The following is a 19,575-nucleotide window of genomic DNA, read 5'->3' on the forward strand; positions in this document are numbered from 1 at the left end:
GGCAGCTATATCCAAATCTGGACCGATTTGAGCCAAATTGACGAAGGATTTTGAAGGGCCTAACACAACTCACTGTCCCAAATTTCAGCAAAATAGGATAATAAATGTGGCTTTTATGGGCCTATGACCCTAAATCGGAGGATCGGTCTATATAGCAGCTATATCCAAATCTGGACCGATCTGAGCCAAATTGACGGAGGATATCGAAGGGCCTAACACAACTTACTCTCCCGAATTTCAGCAAAATCGGAAAATAAATGTGGCTTTTATGGGCCTAAGACCCTAAATCGGAGGATCGGTCTATATGGCAGCTGTATCCAAATCTGGACCGATTTGAGCCAAATTGACGAAGGATTTTGAAGGGCTTAAGACAACTCACTGTCCTAAATTTCAGCAAAATCGGATCGTAAATGTGGCTTTTATGGGCCTAAGACGGAGGATCGGTCTATATGGCAGCTACATCCAAATCTGGACCGATAACACAACTCACTGCCCCACATTTCAGCAAAATCGGATAATAAATGTGGCTTTTATGGGCCTAGGACCCTAAATCGTAGGATCGGTCTATATGGCAGCTTAATGGCAAATTAACGCAAGATGTCGAAGGGCCTAACACAACTCACTGTCCCAAATTTCAGCAAAATCGGGTAATTAATGTAGCTTTTATGGGCCTAAGACCCTAAATCGGAGGATCGGTCTATATGGCAGCTATATCCAAATCTAAACCGATCTGGCCCAAATTGACGGAGGATATCGAAGGGCCTAACACAACTTACTCTCCCGAATTTCAGCAAAATCGGAAAATAAATGTGGCTTTTATGGACCTAAGACCCTAAATCGGAGGATCGGTCTATATGGCAGCTATATCCAAATCTGGACCGATTTGAGCCAAATTGACGAAGGATTTTGAAGGGCCTAACACAACTCACTGTCCCAAATTTCAGCAAAATAGGATAATAAATGTGGCTTTTATGGGCCTATGACCCTAAATCGGAGGATCGGTCTATATAGCAGCTATATCCAAATCTGGACCGATCTGAGCCAAATTGACGGAGGATATCGAAGGGCCTAACACAACTTACTCTCCCGAATTTCAGCAAAATCGGAAAATAAATGTGGCTTTTTTGGGCCTAAGACCCTAAATCGGAGGATCGGTCTATATGGCAGCTGTATCCAAATCTGGACCGATTTGAGCCAAATTGACGAAGGATTTTGAAGGGCTTAAGACAACTCACTGTCCCAAATTTCAGCAAAATCGGATCGTAAATGTGGCTTTTATGGGCCTAAGACGGAGGATCGGTCTATATGGCAGCTACATCCAAATCTGGACCGATAACACAACTCACTGCCCCACATTTCAGCAAAATCGGATAATAAATGTGGCTTTTATGGGCCTAGGACCCTAAATCGTAGGATCGGTCTATATGGCAGCTATATCCAAATCTGAACCGATCTGGGCCAAATTGACGAAGGATGTCGAGGGGCCTAACATAACTCACTGTCCCATATTTCAGCAAAATCGGATAATAAATGTGGCTTTTATGGGCCTAAGACCCTAAATCGGCGGATCGGTCTATATGGGGGCTATATCAAGATATAGTCCGATATAGCCCATCTTCGAACTTAATCTGCTTATGGACAAAAAAAGAATCTGTGCAAAGTTTCAGCTCAATATCTCTATTTTTGAAGACTGTAGCGTGATTTCAACAGACAGACGGACGGACATGTCTAGATCGTCTTAGATTTTTACGCTGATCAAGAATATATATACTTTATAGGGTCGGAAATGGATATTTCGATGTGTTGCAAACGGAATGACAAAATGAATATACCCCCATCCATTGGTGGTGGGTATAAAAACGGTGTTTTATGCCTATGAATTTGGAAAGCCCAAAAACAAAATATTGGACGTAGGTGGCAACTAGGTATTTGGAAATGATCTGGTAGAGGTGTCAGTAATTGCTGTGTTTAATTGTTTTGTTTTCCAATTACTATCTAAATTGCCTACAATTTTGCACACGACTTGTCCGATGCCCGCCAACATCCAAGCCAGGTATGGTTCAAATCGGTCCATAACCTTATATAGCTTTCATATAAAAACAATCTCCCGATTATACTTCTTGAGCCCACAGATGGTGTAATTCTTTTTCGATTTGGCCCAAATTTTGCACGATCTTTTCTGCTATTACCTCCAACATCCAAGCCTCGATCCATTACCTGATATAGCTCCAATAAATATATGTAAACCTATCTCTCGATTTGACTTCATGAGACCCTAGAAGCATCAATCGAGATATAGGTTTATATGAGAGCTATATCAGGCTATGGATCGATTCAGGCCATACTTGGCTTGGAAATTGGAGGCAATAACAGAAATTATCGTGCAAAATCATTTAGGAACTCAAGAAATATAATCGTAAATTCAATTTATATGGGAGCTATCAGGTTATGGACCGATTTGAATCATGTTTAACGTGAATCGTTGGGCCCAAGTGTATTGTAACGGCAGCAATCAAAATAATTTCAAAATAATGTGTTGGATATGGGTACGTATGATAACTATTTGTTAGACGCTATATGTTATACGCCCCCTTGGTCACCCATGTTCCATATAAAAATCCTTGGGAAAAAAAATTAATTGCAAATCAAATCATAGGTGCTACGTACCACACATTTCTGACTCATAAGATGAGGCTTGTTTTGATGAGGTTATTTTATTTTATAGTGATGAAATACGAATTAATATAGAAAAACAACAATAAAATATTTTTTAGCAATTAAAAAAAACCAAAGTCTTAAATTATGGAGAAGAAAAGCTGTTGGAAAAAAACTGTTACAGGATTTGGAAATAACACGCCAATTTGGGATAGAAACACTTAAACATCATAGGAAAAGCCCTTTTTTGACCAGTGTAGTTTTTGACATTTCGCATATTTGTAAAGCAAATTAGCAGATTACATTGTTAAATATTTTAACGCATCCTTGAAATGGGCGACCTGATCTTGTTTGCATCAGTCATCTAATAACTATCAGCAGTCAAAGGTCATGCTTCTTCAACCCCAGGAAGGTACAGGCTGTTCTGTATTTGCGTGGAAATCGAACACTATACGAGGGAGGTACGCTTTTTCGGTAGCACGATCCACGACTATTAGGGACCTATTCTTAGCTAGTTCGTCAGTTGCTTCGTTTCCCGCAAGTACATTGTGGGTTGGGACAAAAATTAAGTGGAAAAAATCTGCTTTTTTGAACGGATAGACATATGTTCACAAAATTGTAAATGACTATACCTGTAATGTTAATAATATCAGCGACCCAGAGGGCACATCGGTGGACCTTCAAAGTTGGTCGTCGGGAAAGAGAAACAAACTGTACAAATCCAAGCTAATTTCTCAAGCTGGAATAGACTGTATTTTAAATAAGGCTCCCAGATATGTAAATCAGTGTAATGAAGCAGAACTGGAAAAAAGGCAGGTTTTAGTGTTCAGTGTGACACTGTTTGAGTTTTATTGTGGAAGGCAGTAGCTTACCAGTTCAGATGTTTAGGCGCAAGTAAGTTTAAAATACAAAGCTGTCTGCCCGAGGCCCGACTGATTTACCACAATTAGTTTAAGTTAATTCAGCAAAGAAAGGGACTACACATAAATTGAATAAAAGCTTTCTCCATGTTACAAAGAAAGGTTTAAAGGTGACCGTTTTGTCAAATGAATGGTATTGTAACTTATTTCTTTTCCAAATCAAGATTAATAACCGAAGATTTTATTTGTAATGATTTTCCCTGACTGGTATTAAAAGAGCCAACTTTACGATTGTGAGGCGTATGCTATCCCTCTGTGCTACGCGCCTTTCTTCATAACAGAAGGCTAAGTAAACATACATTCTCTTGTGTCTATGTTCAAACTGTAATAACTGCGGTTGACATTTGACAACATTATTGCAAATTACCCAAAATCTGATGAACATATATATGTGGAGCTATATCTAATAGAACTGTTATGCTATTGGAGCTATATCAAGTTATAGTTCGATTTGGACCATAAATGAATTGACAGCTAAACATTGTAGAAGTCATTGTGTAATATTTCAGTCCATTCGGATAAGAATTGCAAAAAGCTTAAGATGCAAAATCGGAATATCGGTTTATATGGGATCTGTATCAAGCTATAGATCGATTCAGATCATATTTCACATGCATGTTGAAGATCATGGGAGATGCCGTTGTAAAAAATTTCAGCCAAATTGGATAATAACTGCGCCCTCTAGAGGCTCAAGAAATCAAGATCCCAGATCGGTTTATTTGGCAGCTATATCAGGTTATGTACCGATTTGCGCCATAGTAAGCACTGGGAAATCATAACAAAACACATCATGCAAAATTTCATCCAAATCGGATGAGAATTGCATCCTTTAGCGGCTCAAGAAGTCAAGATCCAAGATCGGTTTATATGGCAGCTATACCAGATTACTAACCGATTTAAATCGAACTCGTGAAAAATTTCAGCCATATCGGATAAGAATTACGCCCTCTAGAGGCTCAAGAAGTCAAAACCCAAGATCGGTTTATATGGCAGCTATATCAAAACATGTACCGATTTGTTTGGCCCGATAATGAAACGAAATATGTAATGTCTAACTAAAAAAGAGGAGGCAGCACACCTACCTGTTGCAATGCCTTCTCGCCTGGTCATATGGTGAGGAATAGCCCTCCCTCTGGAGCAAGAGCTCCACCATAGCAACTTTCCAACCTGTATCCCCGTACCTACCTCTTCATTTTATGCCTTTCTTAAGATCTATTGTACATGATAGCAGAGAAAGACATGAGTTTCGTTAAACGTAATAAACATTTTTCAAGAAAGTATTTATTTGCTATAAAATGCATCTATTACTAAATTCATTTCAAATTTATAAATTCAGTAATTGCAATTCCGTTTAGCAGAAAACAATCTATTGCCAATCCGGTCATATTAAAAAAAAATACATTATCTGTCCTTAGCATACAAAAAGTAAGTTTAATTTGAAATCATTCATATCGGACAAATACATACAAATGTTTATCTCCATGGAACTAATAGAACTTGCATTATCGTCCATTTCAGGACTCCTGCCGCTAATAATGAAATTTAGCCCCAATTGGATACTTACTCTCAGTCCGTCCTCAGATCGTAATGTTTAATGTAAGTATGAGTTGTTTCAAAAATAAATAAGGTATAAATTGTGTACTCTTAAACAAAATCCCTGCGGAGAACTCCTACCTTTCTAGAAAGAAAGGCAGGAGTTTTCAGGAGAAAACTGCCTGTTTAATTCTTTATAAAATATTTTATCCTTTTCTCTTTTTAGTTATTGGTTTTCTGTCAAAAGTTCGTGTGTTGTATTGGGTATGAGTCGCAAGCAATCACCTGCGGCACTGGGTCACTACCAGTGCCTTGACTGTTGTCCCACGATGGTGCAGAGGAGGTGAGCCGATTTAATTTATTATTAACTAGCTGGACCGAGCCCGCTCCGCTGTACTTTATTTTACTTTATATGGAACAAAATTTTCCTTGGAATATTAATTTTCGACAATTAAAAGGCTTCTGGTGAAATACAATTGAGAAAAAGTTTAACAATATAAGTTCCATTATCTGAATCCCATATGATCTTTATTGGTCTACGAATTTAAGTTTGGATGTAAGGTGTACTCCGTTCTTAAAATACTTTATTTCAGACCGATATTCTCATGATGTCTCATTTAAGGGTGTTTTCGGGGGTGAGGCCCAGGCACTTGGCTCTGAAAAATATTAGCATCGTGCTCTTCTCTCAAATCCCATTTATTTAAACCCCATATTGCCATTGGTTTTGAGGGCAGTTTAGGGATGAGGCGTCCCCCAAACACATGGTCCAAAAATTGGCTATAAAATTCGGTTTCTAATCTCAAATACCTTTCATTTGAGCCACATATTGGCATAGTCGAGAAATTTGTACCCTTTGGGGGGGGTTTTGGGGAAGAGGTGATGCCTTAAATACATGGTGGGTATATAAAGAAAGATTTTCCTTCTTGGGCCAGTTGCCTGATCTTCCCAGCCAGAATTTCCTCTGATTACCCAAATGACAGCACAAAACAAATTGTACTACTGTCATCCAGACAGGCATCGTGGTTCATGCCTAAGCAGATGACTACGTTCGGCAATTGTCTGATAGATGGCGCTTTCAGGGACACTGAGGTGCACGCGACAAGGGGAAAAAATATACCAAGTAGAAAAATAAAATCTAAAACTAAACAGGGAAAAACACAAAATCATATTTTGGATATAAAAATAAATCTTATAATTAGTGAAGGGGTTTACGGTATAATTGCATATCTCAAGCCATAAATATATGTAATTGAAAAATAGACATTTTTAGGCTCTAGTAGCCATAATTTGGGTTCGATGTGTGCTTCGATGTGTCCGCAATTTTAATAAAATCGCTTCAGATTTTCATATTGGTCCTATACATATGTTTTTGCCTTTGTACAACGAAGTTGGGACCCCAATTATGGGTATAAGAGCTTGAAAATGTCATATCGGATGAAAAATATATGTGGAAATAAATCCTAGTGGGAACGGATTTTGGGGATTAGCTCAAATAAAAAATTAGCTGGAATCGTAAAATTTAGCGCAAGTAATTTTTTTGGTCAAAGGACGGACAATATATATATGTATATATATATATATATATATATATATATATATATATATATATATATATATATATATATATATATATATATATATATATATATATATATATATATATATATATATATATGTATATATATATATATAGCAAGTAAATATGTACATAAGACCCAACCGTTAGATCAACTCTTAAAGAGACGAATTTTAACAGATTGGAAACTACAACTATGTACGAAAGTACTATGTGTGTCAAATCATTGCTCCGAACACCCACCAATACAGCTTGGAAAAGTTGGTTATTGGGAAGCGTTTGAAACAAAGAAATTCAGCAGCGCTGAGTAGTAAGTGGCATTTAAAAATTCTAACTATAATTTTAACTTTAGTTTTTAAAACGCGTGTTGTGACTTACTTTAAGCCACCGACAATCAAATCAACAATACTACTGAGGAGACCCCATCACGTATCTCTCAGTACATCATTCAGCAATGCTCTTCGGGCGTGGGAGGTCTCAACTAGACAAAAAAAAAAAACATGGACTTACCTGCTTTCACAATCCAGCGATGAAAGGCCTTCCATTAGGATGATGAAGCAACAAGAGACAATTAGATGAGTTGGTTTAACTTCTTCAAAGCTTGGCTGTACAAAAACAAATGTGACCTCTTTCACAACACTAAATAGAACAAGCAAATTGTGCCTCTTTATAGATTTATACCGTAGTATACCGAACTTAAGCTATCATACAGAGTGTTTTCGTGACTTAGGGCTGGTGTTCCTAATTTTTTTTTTCCACTCCGCTTTCAAATAGATTTATATTTAAGATTAATAAAGGCGATTATGTAATACCAATAAATCTAACGAATTTCTAGAAAATCATAGCGGTTAGGGGCTTCTTGCCTTTCTTTTCTATTTTACTGGAAATTACAAAAGATTTCCATGAACACACGTCGCGCAGACACTCACGAACGTCTTTTAACCAAAAATGTCCAATGGTATCACTGCGACGGCACTTTCAAGACTGACTCAGCACCAAAGCAGAGGTATGTGCGAACCTTAAGTTGGTCTGTGGTGAGCAAAGGATGGAATTCAGCCGTTGATCACTGAGAGTAATACTCAAGTTACAAAAACTAGACCTGCGCAATGCAAAAGAGCACACCGTTAGCGGAGGAAGTAAAAACAAACAAGAATTCTCTGCATTCTTACCTAATTAAAGGAAATAATAACGACCTATAGACCTATGGAATTAGGCAGCACACCAAGACTTAGGCAGGGCAGACCTCAATAGCCACACATAATCACAATCGAAAGCGAAATGCATGCACAGAAACCCAGATGGGCGTTATTGAGAGAAATTTCCACACAACCAAAGTGACAACCGCCTACCGAAAAACTCACCAGCATAAATAATTATGAAATGCACAAAAAAAGTTTGACTGATGTCCACATATATGAAAAAAGGTTTCACTTTCTATTCCTCTTCTTACTAGAACTGACTAGTGCAAATTTGTTGAGGATTGAATCGAAATGTACAAAGAATGCTCCTGAACCAATATTTATAATCTAGGTTTAAACACAATGAAGGCAGGTCTAGCGGAATTCTTTTATGTACAAGAAATGCATATAATGGGAATCCAAACTTTCCTCACTCAATCGTATAAACTTTCTATCTCCTTTTTGGGTCTAAAAAAGAGATGCAATTTCTCTTGAGGCCTAAACATCTCATAAGACCTCTGGTCTAATGCATAAAGTTGCATACGAAGATGCAAGCAAATTCATTTTACAACATTTAAAAGTACTAGGTCAAAAATCAGTGCCTACTTTCAAGCGCTCGAGAACTAACAAATACACACATCCACTAGCGCCACTACAGCGAATTGAGCTAGAATTTGCAACCTAAATAGGGTAAGTAAATACGCTTTTGAACATTAGATCAGTTAGGCACCAAAAAAGTACCAAAGTAGAACTAAATAGGTGAAGTTCACACAGAACGAAAAAATAATGTTAGAAGTCCGAAATTTGGGTTAAATGACAGCTGTTCCGAAATAATGAGGGTGCAAAGAAAAATTTTTAAAAATATCACCCCAAACGGGAGAATACGTACGTCCATTGCCGCAATTTGTATCATGATTGAGTTATAGCTCAAAAAAATTTGGATACAGTTATACTTTGGAATTCTTACATTTAAATACAAAAACGCACAAATTGGTACTTTCTTTGCGGATTGAACTGGAGCTCTTAAATTTGGGATACAGTATATATCAGGCGACTAGAAGAATTCTTGTAAATTCGTGCACTTAGATACAATAACGTACAAAATGGTACTTTATTTACGGAGCTCTCAAAATTAGGATACCTTGACAGTGTATGTTAGGCCACCAGAAGAGAAACGCGTACTAAAAAGTACAAAATAACACAATGATTTATCTTAGTCCACAATGTCGCAAATGTCATCTTAAACAATATAGTAGAAAAACAAATACGAAAATGGAATATGGTACATTTAGTAATACTTTAGGCACTATTAACTACTTTCTTTACGGATTGAGCTAGAGCTTGAAATTTTGGAAAAAGGTGCACTTTAACAGCATTTATTGGGCAACCACAAAGTTGCACCTTGACAGTAGAAGAAGATAATTGCGAACATTTGGGTGCAAGTACAAAACAAGACATGATTTTTTTTTCACCCCAATCCACTTGATTTGAGCTAATCCCCAAAATCCGTTTCCACTAGGATTTATGCGATTTTTATTTGTCAATTATGGGGTTTTTGACGGCGTTTTTATTGTGATTAGCTTTTCTACTGTTTTCAACATATACATTGCGGTCAGCAATTAAGTTTGCGAAACAATTTTATTATATAACTTCTAAATTTTCCGTTTCCACTAGGATTTATGCGATTTTTATTTGTCAATTATGGGGTTTTTGACGGCGTTTTTATTGTGATTAGCTTTTCTACTGTTTTCAACATATACATTGCGGTCAGCAATTAAGTTTGCGAAACAATTTTATTATATAACTTCTAAATTTTATAATTTCACTAAGAAATTAATAAACGGTATTCAATGCAAACGTAGTGTTGAATTTGAATTTGGAAGGAGTTTTGCTGCAAATCTCCTCAAATAAGTAGATTTGCTGACATTGAAAATGTATGGGAAATAACGTTGCAAAACACCGAGATTTCCGAAATCTCGTCGCAAATCTAGATTTGCTCCAAGTGGAAACATGGTTTAAGATAGAAAAACACTTACGGAAATGGGAAAATGTACATTTAGTACTATTTTAGGTACAATCGAATACTTGGAGCTCTGAAATTTGGGATGCAGGCATACCTTGGCAGTATATATCGGATGACTAGGAGATTTTTTGTATTAGTACATTTAGGTACTAAAACGTACAAACGTACACCATGGTATTAGGAGTCGCATCAGGGGTAGTAAAGCGAACAGGGGTATACTAATATTCCATATTCGAGAAATAAAATCGGAAGATCGGTATTTACGGGTATGAAAGAATGTAGTGTGGTGTTCCAGATGTTCCAAATGTTGTGACCAAGAATTTATTTTTTTTATAGGCAAGGATTTTGCTTTTATGTTTTAAAAATTATTTTGGGCTATTGGCTGTCGCAGCGGGGTATTATGAAAAGTTAGATGAAGAAGAGTTTGCTAAATAATGAGGTAGTAGACAAAGGCAAACAACTATTGGTTTTTAAGTTGTTTGCAGGCTAAATCTAGGCTAGTTGTTTGCAGGCTAAATCAATAATAAAATAAGTAAATAATAAAGGATTTAAAAAAAATACATTTTTGAAAAAGGGCAACAGCGCCGCTCACAAAATATATTTTCAGAAATCGTGCAATTTTTTTTAAATATTTTGCAATTGTTTTGCTTATAACGACTTTCAAAAAGTTGGAGTTTTGAAAATATGTTTCTCATTGATTGTGTATTATAAAAGATTTTGACATTTTATAAAAAAAATGTGTATTCCAAATGAGAAAATGTAAACTAAATTGTTGTTTTTTTAGTAAAATAAAAACATATGATCGTCAAAATGGTGAAATTAGGCCCCAAAGTAAAATGAAAATGTGCCCCAAAATTAATTACCACTCGCCCCCAAATTAATAGAAAAAGTTCAGATTTACTTGAGGAAACCTCAAATTGGCCGCAATAACTACATTTTAAAAGGCCCCAATAATTTTTTTTTTGTTCTCCATATACCTGTTTGGAGCTTATTTTCATTTTGCATATGGGCTGCAATTTCCTGGCGCCAAACTTCATGTCGCCCACTTTTCAACCACTATTTGAAGCATTGGGGCCACAGGTCAACATAGCGACAGAGGCGCTTATATAAGATAAGATAACTTGAATTTAAAAATTTGTTCAGGCACTCTGTATTTCAACACCGTATGCAAATATTGCCGCATTTCAATTTATTTACGGCATGTAAATAAAAGGAAAACAAACAATTACTTTTTCAAATTCCCGTGATAAACTTAAACAAAAGATTATCGCATTAAAAATACATTCTGCACAATTTAAGAGACCCCAAGTTACGAATAAAATTTTGCACACTTGTAGGCAATCACGTAAACAGAATAATTGTTGTTTGGTAAATAACAACGTGTCTTTGACAAAATTGAATATAAATTACAATGAAAATGTACATATATTAATTCTTTTTAAATTTGCATAGGAAAAATTTCTAGAACCATAGGTTGGAGGGTATACTAATTTCGACATTCCCTTTTTTAACACACCGAAATATTGATCGGAGACCCAAAAAACTAAATAAAGCTAGGCGCTTGAAATTTTGCATGAATACTTCCTCTTAGTGTAGGTTGGTTGGGATTGTAAATGTGCTTTATCGCTCCATGTTTTGATATAGCTGTCATATAAACCGATCCTTAATCTTGACTTCTTGAGCCTCTAGAGGAAGCAATTCTTATCAGGAAGTAATTCTTATTGCGCCCTGCTACAGGGCTAAAATTTTCTATACGGTCTATATAAACCTATCTTCTTGAAGTCAAATCCAGGATCGATTCAGTCGATACATGGCTTATTATTGGAGGTAATAGCAGAGATCATCGTGCAAAATTTTGGACAAGTCGGATAAGAATTGCGCCATCTAGGGACACAAGAAGTATAATAGGGAGATCGATTTATATGGGAGCTATATCAGGTTATGAACCGATTTGAACCATACTTTGTTGGCGGTCAGTTTCGTTCCTGAATCCATCCGGTCAGTGAAGGTCCAGATCTCATCCAACTCTAACACAGCATGTGCCTCCCACTCCTCTCTCCTGGGAAAGCGAATCAGGAATAACCTCTCTCTATTCGGGTTTGGATTCAATAACAAAGAAAAATTCCTCTGAATATTTAGAGCTGCAGGTGAATTTTGAACTGTTCAGAGAGATCAGCGTCAGATCAGGGCGGTTACTGAATTAAAAAATACGTTCCCCAGAGATTTAATGACTGTCTGGCTGTCTGAGAAGATATTTAAGAAAATATTCGTTATTACATTATATCTTAGCCATTCCACCACTCTTTTAAGTCCAAGAATTTCTTCTTGATAACCTTTTCAATAAACCAGCCCTCTGAATTATGAGTCCAGGGATAAAATAGAACCGATCGACCTTTCAGGTATGGTATGGTGTTAGAGTACTTTTTATCAAATGGCGACTCAGATAATGTGTAGCCGACACTGCCTTGGATACCGAACATTGTATCAAGAATTACACAGTGTCCTTAGTACTGAGGATTACAGTGCCCATATTAGTACTATGGTTATCAAAGCCTTGTACTTACAGACTAAGTCAGGTTATATAATAGAACTTCGGTCGAATATTTATTTTTTTTACGAGAATACTGACAACCCTTGAGGGAATGACTCTAAAAGCGATAGAATGAAATTAAATTAATGAAAACGCCAGTCGCAATGATGCATGCCTTTACATAAACAATATATGTAAAAGTAATAATAGTATTTTCCTTTTGTTTATATTGAAAAGTCCGCTTAAGATTTTACCATATGAAATATATAGGGAACGGCGCCTTATGGCCTTATGCATATGCAAAGTTGGGTCACTATTTTTATACCCACCACCGAAGGATGGGGTGATATTCATTTTGTCATTCCGTTTGCAACACATCGAAATTTCCATTTCCGACCCTATAAAGTATATATATTCTTGATCGTCGTAAAAATCTAAGACGGTCTAGCCGTGTCCGTCCGTCTGTCTGTTGAAATCACGCTACAGTCTTAGAAAATTGAGATATTGGGCAGAAACTAAGCACAGATTCTTTTTTTGTCCATAGGCAGGTTAAGTTCACAGATGGGATAAATCGAACTATATCTTGATATAGCCCCTACATAGACCGATCCGCCGATTTAAGCAATTAGGCCTATAAAAGCCACATTTATTATAAGATTTTGTTGAAATTCGGGACAGTGAGTTGCGTTAAGTCGCCCGACATCCTTCTTCAATTTGGCTCAGATCGGTCAAGATTTGGATATAGCTGCCATATAGACCGATCTCTACACTTAAGGTTTTGGGCCCACAAAATGCGCATTTATTGTCCGATTTCGCCGAAATTTGGGACAATGAGTTGGTTAGTCTCTTCGATATTTTTCTGCAATTTCGCCCAGATCGGTTCAGATTTGAATATAGCTGTCATAAAGACCGATCTCTCGATGGGCCCATAAAAGACACATTTATTGTCCGATTTCGTTGAAATTTGGGAAGTGAATTATGTTAGGCCCTTCGATTTGGCCTGGTCGGTTAAGATTTGGATATAGCTGCCATATAGACCGATCTCTCGAGTTAAAGTCTCGGCCCCATAAAAGGGGCATTTATAATCCGATTTCGCTGAAATTTGATGCCACGACTTATGTCAGGCTTTTCGACATCCCTGTCGTATATGGTCCGATTGGTCTATATTTGGATATAGCTACCAAAAAGACCAATATTTTGGTCTACAAAATTGAACAATGACTTGTACTTATTACACCAATCAATGCCCGTGCCGAATTTGGTCAATAAATTTGGGGGCATAAATTACGCATTTTTCACTCGAGGTGGTGGGTATCCAAAGTTCGGCCCGGCCGAACTTAACGCCTTTTTACTTGTTTTAATTTATATGTAGCTGGCGGCATATATTACATCTTCAAATATCTGTCAATACATTGTTGAGCATATTGAATCATAAGGAGTAAATATACTTTTATGTTCTATATATTGTAGCTAGTCGCAATGTTACTATTTTACAATCGATTGAGAAACTACTTTGCGCGATGGACAATTCCAAACATGTGTTCCTATTAGATCCGAATGCTTGTGATGTACATATTTATTAAAAGTGTTATCTTTAGAAAATGATTATGACGATAATGATTTCCTACGCGACATTTGCCATTGGCATTCAAAAGGAGCTTTACAAATTTTTCGCTTTATCTTATGTATAAAAATCAATTTGTTTTTGTTTGTTTGTTTGTGTGTTCCATATAGACTCAGGAGCAGACCCTCCCCCTTACCTTAATTTTGAGAAACGCCAGATCTCGGAGATGGGTGGTGCGATTTAAGCGAATGTGTGCTCTCTTATAGTACCCTACAAACAAAAATTTGGTATCCAAATTACGGAAGGGGTACCTAGGGGTACCCCACCCCAAAACCTACCAAACATATATATACAACAATCACGACAATATGGGATTCAAATGAAAGGTATTTAAGATTAGAAAACGTATCTGATATCCAATTGTCGGACCAAGTGTTGGGGGGACCTGATATATTTTGAGGGCTTAGTGTTTGGGGAACCACCCCACTCTACAAAACACATCCCTAAATTGGGCGTATTTACCGACCATGTCATGTCAATGTGCACACGAGTATGTGCAATGTTATTTAGGAGGGGCCTGCAATGTTTTAAAGGAAACCTAAACCAACGTCATTAAATAAAATTAGACATTTTAAATAAGCTGGAATTTGTGTGTTTTTATTGAAGGTACTGCGGTGTTATTGATTATTGCACTCATGGCCATTGATCAGTGATTGCAGTCACGTTTGTCACGCACATTAATCGAATAACACACCTATTTCACATGCTCGTTTGCTATGATGATGGAATATTGAGTAGTATTTTTCTCAATATTCTAATTGGCACTTGATTTTAAAGTGATATATTGAAGGCTATACTTGCTTTGGAAATATCTATACACATATTTGGAATTTGTCCAAAATTGCTCAGTTCGCCTAGCAAAAAAAAAGAAATACTTTACTCGTATTGTCAATAACATCGAAAGGTAGACCTATGTATTTAAAAGGTAGGGTCAGAAGCCCTACAACAAGTTCCTGTTCCGACAAGTACAACCTTGTTTGGCAGATTCCGTAACTGCAGATGTCACAAGGAGATATTTACATACATTTTGTTATTCCTTAATAAAATAAAATTAATATTAAAATTAGAAAACACCAAAAGCTGTGTTAACATCCATTTCACACTTAGAAAAGATATATGTATATGGGAGCTTTGCACCACACGAGAACTGCCATATCTTGGAGATGGATGCATTGGTTTAATCGAAATTTTGTGTGCACCTTTATGGTAACCCAAAAACGCAAAATTGGTAATAAACTTTGGGGTCAAATGAAGGTGGAGACGCCTTACCCCCAAACTCACCCGAATGGACTCTTTTACTGATTGGTACAATATGGATTTTGTCCCAAAAGTATTTGAGATTAGATATTATTTGATATAATAATTTGAAACTTATATAAATATCATATCATGGCCATGGTCTCATCGTCTGCTCCCTATGCGTTAGGCGGCATTGAGTTCTCTGTCACTGCACTGCCTGTGTTCCACCATTAGGATTTTTATCCATATTAGTCTTCCTAATCTAGAAAAAGTCGTTGATGGTTCCGCCTTCCGCCCCTGCACTTCCTGATATTTTGGTATTATGATCTTTGTTTATCCTGGTCTTCCCAATATCGGTAAATGTTTTATCGTCGGCCCCCTGTCCGTTAGGCGTTATCGAGTGTCCCGACACTGCACCGCCTGATGGTTCAGTATGAGGATATTTGAATATCATAGTCTTCCCAAACTTGTCACGGAGACTTGATCATACCCGCCATAAGGCGAGTTCCTTCCTCCTTCTCTTCCCATTTCTCCACGACCAAATCTTGGTTTTGCTTGTTTGAGACTTCCACCAGCGTTCCGTCGATTTCACCTCCCACATCCTTGATGAAAAGCATCGTCTTTGTGAGCTGTGGGATGTCCATCTTTCCCTCAAGGTCGAGCTTTGCGTCCCATGGAGTGTGGACGAGCTTATTGACGGCATCAATACATTCCGGTAACGCAAAGCGCAGCGTTAAGATGTCCACTCTAAACTCGCAGCTTATAATTCGTATGGGTGGACCCCTTTCAGAGTTCAACATATGTTCGATAACCCGTTCGTTTACAAAATGCCTCACCCGGGACCAACGATCTGGTGGAATCCTACCGGATGCACAGCCGACATCGATGACTACACAAGTCATCTGATGTGCTTCCTTGCAACTCCGACGTAAGAGGGCGGCCCCTTACCATTCTCAGCGACCATCTTCGTCTTCCGTGATGGCTGTGGCATCCTTTTGCAGGTCACAGTCCTCCATGAAGACTCAGGGATCTTCGTTCCTGTTCCGACTTTGTCTACCTCCTCAGTACACTGTCTGAAATTTCCATTGCAGGAGGGCTGGCTTCGTTTTCCCAGAGTACTTGAAAGGGGGAGCTCTTTTTCTTCTTTAGCATTTTAGCAGTGTTTTGCTCTTCGGAAGATCTGATTCTCTTTGGCTTGGAATGTCAGTACTATCCCTTCCAGCATCCTGCACTTTCGCACGATTGCGCCGCCGGTACATACTCCTCTGTCTCCTTCGTCGTGCCTCGGATCGCTTTCTCGGTCTGCTTTTGAGCTTAGTAAAGCCATCGCTCATTTCCGCCGTCATTCCGCTGCCCTTATCTCTCGACTCGGCTGCGATGACAGCGTCATTGAGACTGTCACTGACTGAATCCGAGTCGGAAACACCACCTTTACCTAAAAGCTGGGGACGAACTGTGCATCCCTCTGGTTTATCCGTCTCCACATAATAATTTTATTTGTACATAAAATTGCTTATTATTGATAAATGCAAAATTTATTGTCCAACAAGTCCGAAGTCCATTTATGGCCTACAGACTGAATTTTGTGTGCTGCCCCCCAGTTTCAAAACAGAAAACTTGAAGGTTTGTTGTACAACAGTTATGGGGTAAGTGAGGAACACCAAATTAAATGTACTGATCTCCCCTTTAATTTGGTATGCGCACTTTTTTGAACGAAGTCCATTTACATCCTCCAGAATGGAATTAGTTTATTCACATCTGCTGAATTTTTTGTGTTAGTGACAACCTGTATTACTGCCATCTTGCGAGTTATCGTTGGTAACTTCCCTCAGGTTTCGTTTTTATACCCTCCACCATAAGATGGGGGGTATACTAATTTCGTCATTCTGTTTGTAACTACTCGAAATATTCGTCTGAGACCTCATAAAGTATATATATTCTTGATCGTCGCGACATTTTATGTCGATCTAGCCATGTCCGTCCGTCTGTCCGTCCGTCCGTCTGTCTGTCGAAAGCACGCTAACTTCCGAAGGAGTAAAGCTAGCCGCTTGAAATTTTGCACAAATACTTCTTATTAGTGTAGGTCGGTTGGTATTGTAAATGGGCCATATCGGTCCATGTTTTGATATAGCTGCCATATAAACCGATCTTGGGTCTTGACTTCTTGAGCCTCTAGAGTGCGCAATTCTTATCCGATTGGAATGAAATTTTGCACGACGTGTTTTCTTATGATATCCAACAACTGTGCCAAGTATGGTTCAAATCGGTCCATAACCTGATATAGCTGCCATATAAACCGATCTTGGGTCTTGACTTCTTTAGCCTCTAGAGTGTGCAATTCTTGTCCGATTGGAATGAAATTTTGCACGACGTGTTTTGTTATGATATCCAACAACTGTGCCAAGTATGGTTCAAATCGGTTCATAACCTGATATAGCTGCCATATAAACCGATCTTGGGTCTTGACTTCTTGAGCCTCTAGAGTGCGCAATTCTTATCCGATTGGAATGAAATTTCGCACGACGTGTTTTGTCATGATATCCAACATCTGTGCCAAGAATGGTTCAAATCGGTTCATAACCTGATATAGCTGTCATATAAACCGATCTTGGGTCTTGACTTCTTGAGCATCTAGAGGGCGCAATTCTTGTCCGATTTGAATGAATTTTGGTACGACGTGTTTTGTTATGATATCCAACAACTATGCCAAGTATGGTTCAAATCGGTTCATAACCTGATATAGCTGTCATATAAACCGATCTGGGATCTTGACTTCTTGAGACTTCAATTCTTATCCGATTTGAATGAAATTTTGTACGACTGACTCTCTTGTGACCGTCAACATATGTGTTTATTATGGTCTGAATCGGTCAATAGCCCGATACAGCTCCCATATAAATCGATTTCTCTATTTTACTTCTTGAGCCCCCAAAGGGCGCAATTCTTATTCGAATTGGCTGACATTTTACACAGGTCTCCAACATATAATTTAATTGTGGTCCAAACCGGACCATATCTTGATATCGCTCTAATAGCAGAGCAAATCTTTTCTTATATCCTGTTTTGCCTAAGAAGAGATGCTGGGAAAAGAACTCGACAAATGCGATCCATGGTGGAGGGTATATAAGATTCGGCCCGGCCGAACTTAGCACGCTTTTACTTGTTTAAGTTTTTGTCGATCAGGTTGAGAGGGCAAAATGTGTATTGATACCATTGCATTTATCGATGAAGGGTCGAAAATTACGTTGATAGAAGAAGAAGTTGCACATCGTATAGGATTGAAAGGTTTGAAAAATGAATTGAGACTCGGTTCAATAGGAAGTAAAACAACTGATGAAACTTCCCAGAAAGTTAATTCGGAAATAGTGCGTGGTGACGCAAATGGAAATGTACATCAAATGAATGATGTATGGACTACAAGAAATTTAGAAATACCGCCACAGCCATCACAAATAGACAAATTTGTAAAAGGTTTACACAGTTAGGAAACTCTGATATAACCAATTATAGTGGTTGCCCGAAATATAGGGTGATTTTTTTGAGGTTAGGATTTTCATGCATTAGTATTTGACAGATCACGTGGGATTTCAGACATGGTGTCAAAGAGAAAGATGCTCAGTATGCTTTGACATTTCATCATGAATAGACTTACTAACGAGCAACGCTTGCAAATCATTGAATTTTATTACCAAAATCAGTGTTCGGTTCGAAATGTGTTCATTCACCGTAACGTTGCGTCCAACAGCATCTTTGAAAAAATACGGTCCAATGATTCCACCAGCGTACAAACCACACCAAACAGTGCATTTTTCGGGATGCATGGGCAGTTCTTGAACGGCTTCTGGTTGCTCTTCACTCCAAATGCGGCAATTTTGCTTATTTACGTAGCCATTCAACCAGAAATGAGCCTCATCGCTGAACGGTGAAAGAACACATTTCGAACCGAACACTGATTTTGGTAATAAAATTCAATGATTTGCAAGCGTTGCTCGTTAGTAAGTCTATTCATGATGAAATGTCAAAGCATACTGAGCATCTTTCTCTTTGACACCATGTCTGAAATCCCACGTGATCTGTCAAATACTAATGCATGAAAATCCTAACCTCAAAAAAATCACCCTTTATAAGCGGCAGGAATACGCTGGCTTTACAAGTTTTAGTGCTGGAGTAGGCTAGAAATGGATTCCAAAGACTCAACATCTGCGGTGGTGGCGTCAGACCTTAACGTGTTGTCCTCCCCTCCTATAGGTGTGGGTGCCTTGACACCTGTAGTCGAGAGTAATGCTTCAAGCGCACA

General features: G+C 37.9%; 1 protein-coding gene across 7 annotated transcripts in view; it reads right to left on the bottom strand.

The window, feature by feature from the left end:
- LOC106082928 (uncharacterized) overlaps positions 1 to 19,575 on the bottom strand; it is a 120,586-nt gene that overhangs the window by 37,091 nt on the left and 63,920 nt on the right. The window contains exons 1-2 of one of the 7 annotated variants that reach the window (XM_059360083.1): positions 7,395 to 7,651; positions 7,195 to 7,323 (exon numbers count right to left, since the gene is read on the bottom strand). The exons of 5 other annotated variants lie outside the window; for them this stretch is intronic. The gene's annotated coding sequence lies outside the window, so the exon portion shown is untranslated. Of the gene's footprint in view, positions 1 to 3,287; positions 3,322 to 7,194; positions 7,324 to 7,394; positions 7,652 to 19,575 lie in introns of those variants that run through there. One more of the 7 variants, XM_059360084.1, reaches the window with a different exon arrangement.

This window comes from Stomoxys calcitrans, chromosome 1, assembly GCF_963082655.1.
Source record: "Stomoxys calcitrans chromosome 1, idStoCalc2.1, whole genome shotgun sequence".
Taxonomy (NCBI): domain Eukaryota; kingdom Metazoa; phylum Arthropoda; class Insecta; order Diptera; family Muscidae; genus Stomoxys; species Stomoxys calcitrans.